The sequence below is a fragment of the Piliocolobus tephrosceles genome, chromosome 1, assembly GCF_002776525.5.
Source record: "Piliocolobus tephrosceles isolate RC106 chromosome 1, ASM277652v3, whole genome shotgun sequence".
Taxonomy (NCBI): domain Eukaryota; kingdom Metazoa; phylum Chordata; class Mammalia; order Primates; family Cercopithecidae; genus Piliocolobus; species Piliocolobus tephrosceles.
The window spans coordinates 108,050,763-108,056,762 of NC_045434.1; the positions used below are offsets into that span (position 1 = coordinate 108,050,763).

General features: G+C 44.0%; 1 protein-coding gene across 1 annotated transcript in view; it reads right to left on the reverse strand.

Moving 5' to 3' along the window:
- The window catches only part of LRIG2 (leucine rich repeats and immunoglobulin like domains 2), a 46,200-nt gene extending 43,212 nt beyond the window's left edge, over window positions 1-2,988 (reverse strand). Inside the window, exon 1 of the mRNA XM_023232597.1 lies at window positions 2,971-2,988. The gene's annotated coding sequence lies outside the window, so the exon portion shown is untranslated. The remainder of the gene's footprint in view (window positions 1-2,970) is intronic.
- Window positions 2,989-6,000: the final 3,012 nt, after the last annotated feature.

Here is a 6,000-nt window from a genome sequence, read left to right on the forward strand (position 1 = left end):
GGAGACAGAGGTTGCAATGAGCTGAGATCGCACCACTGCACTCCAGCCTGGGTAAGAGAGCAAGACTCAATCTAAAATAAAAAAATAAAAAAAAAAATGGCTGGGTGTGGTGGCTCACATCTGTAATGCCAGCACTTTGGAAAGCTGAGGCAGGTGGATCACGAGGTCAGGAGTTCAAGACCAGCCTGGCCAAGATGGTGAAACCTCCTCTCTACTAAAAATACAAAAAATTAGCTAGGTGTGGTGGCAGGTACCTGTAATCCCAGCTACTCAGGAGGCTGAGGAAGGAGAATCGCTTGAACCTGGGGAGCAGAGGTTGCAGTGAGCCGAGATCGTGCCACTGTATTCCAGCCTGGGCAGCAGAGTGAGACTCTGCCTCCAAAAAAAAAAAAAAAAAAAAAAAAGGTTTACCATGGGTATTAATTTATTTAAATATACCTTTAACTTAGAATGTACTAGGAAATAAGATTTTATCTTTCAAGACAGGGTCTCTGTTGCCCAGGCTGAGTGCAGTAGCTTGATCATGGCTAACCTTAACTCCCGGGCTCAAACAATTCTGCAACCTCAGCTTCCCAAGTACCTGGGACTACAGCCATGTGCCACTGCACCCAGCTAATTTTTTATTTTTTATTTTTTTTGAGACGAAGTCTTGCTCTGTCGCCCGGGCTGGAGTGCAGTGGCCGGATCTCAGCTCACTGCAAGCTCCGCCTCCCAGGTTTATGCCATTCTCCTGCCTCAGCCTCCCGTGTAGCTGGGACTACAGGCGCCTGCCACCTCGCCCAGCTAGTTTTTTGTATGTTTTAGTAGAGACGGGGTTTCACCGTGTTAGCCAGGATGGTCTCAATCTTCTGACCTCGTGATCCGCCCGTCTAGGCCTCCCAAAGTGCTGGGATTACAGGCTTGAGCCACCGCGCCTGGCCAAATTTTTTATTTTTATTTTTTTGAGATGGAGTCTCGTTGTGTCGCCCAGGCTGGAGTGCAGTGGCCCAATCTCAGCTCACTGCAAGCTCCACCTCCCAGGTTCACGCCATTCTCCTGCCTCAGCCTCCTGAGTAGCTGGGACTACAGGCATCTGCCACCACACCCGGCTAATTGTTTGTGTGTGTGTGTGTATTTTTAGTAGAGACGTGTTAGCCAGGATAATTTTTTATTTCTTGTAGAGACAGGGTCTCATCATGTTGCCCAGGCTGGTTCCAAACTCCTGGACTCAATCAATCCTCCCTCCTCAGCTTCCCAAAGTGCTGGGATTACAGGCATGAGCTACCACACACAACCAGAAATAAGATTTTAATTTTGTTACGTTTCTGAGATTAGAATTCTTCCTACCGAATGTTTTCAGAATAATACCATAAACTGACCAAATCAGGTTAATTATGACACCTGACAAGGAACAAGAAAAACTTATCAACTCCATGTCCTTTTGCCTTCCTAATCAGTAAGATACCTCAGATAGATAGTGAAAAATACAAATATACTAGACTGTTTTTTTAGACTTATGTATGAAATCGTAAATTCCACTTTAGAACCTAGTATCTGGCCTTCAAATTTCAAATGAACAGAGCTGAATTTTTAGTGAGCAGTACAAAACCATGGAATACCACTCCTATCCATGTTTTTAGTATCTGTCCTTCCTGCCCTCATTTAGAATAAAATAATAGTTCAGTAACAGTGGAACACAGGTTCCTGTTTATATATGAAAATATGCAGAAAGCTGGCCGGGCATGGTGGCTCACGCCTGTAATCACAACACTTTGGGAGGCCCAGGCGGGCGGATCACCTGAGGTCAGGAGTTCGAGACAAGCCTGGCCAACGTGGTGAAACCGCGTCTCTACTAAAAATACCAAAAATTAGCTGGGCATAGTGGCGGGTGCCTGTAATCCCTGCTACTCGGGAGGCTGAGACACGAGAATTGCTTGAACCCAGGAGATGGAAGTTGCAGTGAGCTGAGATCGTGCCATTGCACTCCAGCCTGGGCAACATGAGTGGAAACTCCATCTCAAAAAAAAAAAAAGAAAAAAAAGAAAATATGCAGAAAAGTATGACATTTTCCATCACTATTAGTGAGCATTTTTTAGGTACCAGCATTTTCTAGGTTCATATCTTTGTATCAGACTACTTACATCTTACAATTATTAAGTTATTGTAAAGATTTTTTTATTTTTTTTGAGACGAAGTTTCACTCTTTTGCCCAAGCTAGAGTGCAGTGGCGCGATCTCGGCTCACCACAACCTCCACCTCCTGGGTTCAGGTGATTCTCCTGCCTCAGCCTCCCGAGTAACTGGGATTACAGACATCTGCCACCACACCCAGCTAATTTTTTTGCATTCTTTTTTTAGTAGACAGGGTTTCACCACGTTGGCCAGGCTGGTCTCGAACTCCTGACCTAGGTGATCCACCCACCTTGGCCTCCCAAAGTACTGGGATTACAGGCGTGAGCCACCGCACCCAACCAATTGTAAAGATTTTTACAAGTTAATCGAGAGTAAAACAAGCCATCTTATCACTTATATTATTGGTAAAGAAGGTTTAATCAAAGCCAAGCATCAGTTGGATTTCTTATTATTGATGTAATCCACCATTCCTTAATGCCTATGTAGTTTAATCTGGCACCAAGTCTAATATCTCCTCAAGTAAGCACACTATGCTCAGGGTTGGCTATGCTTTTCCTGCCGCAACCTACCAAGATTTTGATTACATAAGCAAGTTCTTATAGTGATTCTGAAATAGATACGCAAAAAATATGTAAGAGAAGCCCAAAATTAAGAAACATTTAGCTGGGCATGGTGGCTCACGCCTGTAATCCCAGCACTTTGGGAGGCCAAGGCGGGCAGATTATCCGAGGTCGGAAGTTCAAGACCAGGCTGACCAACATGGAAAAACCCTGTCTCTACTAAAAATACAAAATTAGCCAGGCATGGTGGCGCATGCCTGTAATCCCAGGCACTCGGGAGGCCAAAGCAGGAGACTCACTTGAACCCAGGAGGCGGAGGTTGCGGTGAGCCGAGATCCTGCCACTGCACTCCAGCCTGGGCAACAAGAATGAAACTCTGTCTCAAAAAAACAAACAAACAAAAAAACAAGAATTCAGTTAGGAGTTGATTTACACCACACTTCACTATTGTTGTGCTGTTAACGGTTTACCTTTAAAACTGCTAATCACCTCTAATTATTCTGGCAATTATTCTGCCAGTTATTTGTTACAAATAACATAATTACAGTCTTGCCTGGGGAAGGCTGAGGAAGGGCAAAAGGAGAAAAGATGAGGAAGGGCAAAAAGAGAAGAGATGAAGAACACAAATACCTTAAAAAACTGGTTTACAGGCCGGGCATGGTGGCTCAAGCCTGTAATCCCAGCACTTTGGGCGGGCCGAGACAGGCGGATCACGAGGTCAGGAGTTCAAGACCATCCTGGCTAACACGGTGAAACCCCGTCTCTACTAAAAATACAAAAACTAGCTGGGCGAGGTGGCGGGCGCCTGTAGTCTCAGCTACTCGGGAGGCTGAGGCAGGAGAATGGCGTAAACCCAGGAGGCAGAGCTTACAGTGAGCTGAGATCTGGCCACTGCACTCCAGTCCGGGCGACAGAGCAAGACTCCGCCTCAAAAAAAAAAAAACTGGTTTACAACAAAGTAAAACTCAATTAACTATTCCATTCTCCAGGTTTTTCTCCCAAACATGAAATCAATAATTTGGATAGAGTGTAATTACTTAAATTGCTTTTATTTTTTATTTGCACCAACTGAATATTGTAACATTTTTCATGACTGAAATAATACAGAATAAATGTGTTGAGTCATTTTCTCTGGCATAGGAAATATGACATAAGAATGCTTTCAGAGTACTTCTAAAAAACATTTTGCTAAGCCTTTACTTAATATGATGTGATCTTTTCTCAACTGGTTAAATGCCAGTTTTCCATTAGGATTGAAAGACCTTTAAAGAATAAAGCACATAAAATGTCATGGATCTAAGATGAAAGAAATGTATTTCCTAGCATTAGGAAACCAAGTGATTATCTTAATATACAAGTAATCCCTTGATTACTCATGTGCTGATTCTATTTGTTTTACATTGGAAAATGCAAAACATTTGTAATATAATGAAACATAATCAGGACATTAATCTCTATAAAAATAAACGGGTCCTCCAAAGCAGAAAATAATTATAAAGAATTAAGTAAAACAGATTTCTTCAACTAACATTCAGTAAGCAAAAATTGCTTATGGTTCAGTGGTTCTCCATCATGACTGCACATTAGCCTCAATAGGGAAGATTAATATTGATACTTACGTCCCACCCCAGACCAAACAAATCAGAGAATCATCGGGTAAGGCTAAAACAATGTTTTTTTTGTTTTAATTATTATACTTTAAGTTCTAGGGTACATGTGCAAAATGTGCAGATTTGTTACATATGTATACATGTGCCCTGCTGGTGTGCTGCACCCATTAACTCGTTATTTACATTAGGTATATATCCTAATGCTATCCCTCTCCCTTCCCCCCACACTATGACAAGCCCCGGTGTGTGATGTTCCCCGCCCTGTGTCCAAGTGTTCTCAACAATGGTATTTTGTAAAAGCTCTTCAAGCAACAGTCTAATGCACAGGTGGGGCTGAGAACATTACCAGTCCAGAAATCCATCTAATAACCCAAAGCCTGATGGGCCAAGGATGTTCTGAGTTCCCATGAGATCTGGTGGCTTAAAAGTGTCCAGCTGGCTGGGCACAGTGGCTCTCGCCTGTAATCCCAGCACTTTGGAAAGCCAGGGCAGGTGGATCACCTGAAGTCTAGAGTTTGAGATCAGCCTGGCTAACATGGAGAAACCCCGTCCCTACTAAAAATACAAAAATTGCCGGGCGCGGTGGCTCAAGCCTGTAATCCCAGCACTTTGGGAGGCCGAGACGGGCGGATCACGAGGTCAGGAGATCGAGACCATCCTGGCTAACCCGGTGAAACCCCGTCTCTACTAAAAAATACAAAAAACTAGCCGGGCGAGGTGGCAGGCGCCTGTAGTCCCAGCTACTCCGGAGGCTGAGGCAGGAGAATGGCGTAAACCTGGGAGGCGGAGCTTGCAGTGAGCTGAGATCCGGCCACTGCACTCCAGCCCGGGAGACAGAGCCAGACTCCGTCTCAAAAAAAAAATAAATAAATAAAAATAAAAATTAGGTGTGGTGGTGCGTGCCTGTAATCTCAGCTACTCGGGAGGCTGGGGCAGAATTGCTTAAACCCAGGAGGCAGAGGTTGCAGTAAGCCAGGATGGTGCCACTACACTCAAGCCTGGGCAACAAAGCAAGACTCTGTCTCAAAAAAAAAAAAAAAAAAAAAAAGTGTACAGCCAGGCCTGTACAGTGGCTCATGCCTATAATCCCATCACTTTGGGAAGTCAAGGTGGGTGGATCACCTGAGGTCAGGAGTTTGAGACCAGTCTGGCCAACATGGCAAAACCCCATCTCTACTAAAAATACAAAAACATTAGCCAGACATGGTGGCAGGCACCTGTAATCCCACCTACTCAGGAGGCTGAGGCAGGAGAATCGCTTGAACCCGGGAGGCAGAGGTTGCAGTGAGCCAAGATCTCACCACTGCACTCCAGTCTGGGCAACAGAGAGACACTCTGTCATTCATTCATTGATTCATTCATTCATTCATAAATAAATAAATAAATGAGTGAGTGAGTGAGTGAGACTATGTCTCTAAATAAATAAATGAGTGAGACTATGTCTCTAAATAAATAAATAGTCCATCCTGGCTAACACAGTGAAACCCTGTCTCCACTAAAAATACAAAAAATTAGCCAGGCGGGGTGGCAGGCGCCTGTAGTCCCAGCTACTCAGGAGGCTGAGGCAGAAGGGAGTGAACCCAGGAGGCGGAGCTTGCAGTGAGCCAAGATCGCACCACTGCACTCTAGTCTGGGAGACACAGCAAGACCCCGTCTCAAAATAAATAAATAAATAAATAAATAAATAAATAAATAAATAAATAAATAAATAAATAAATA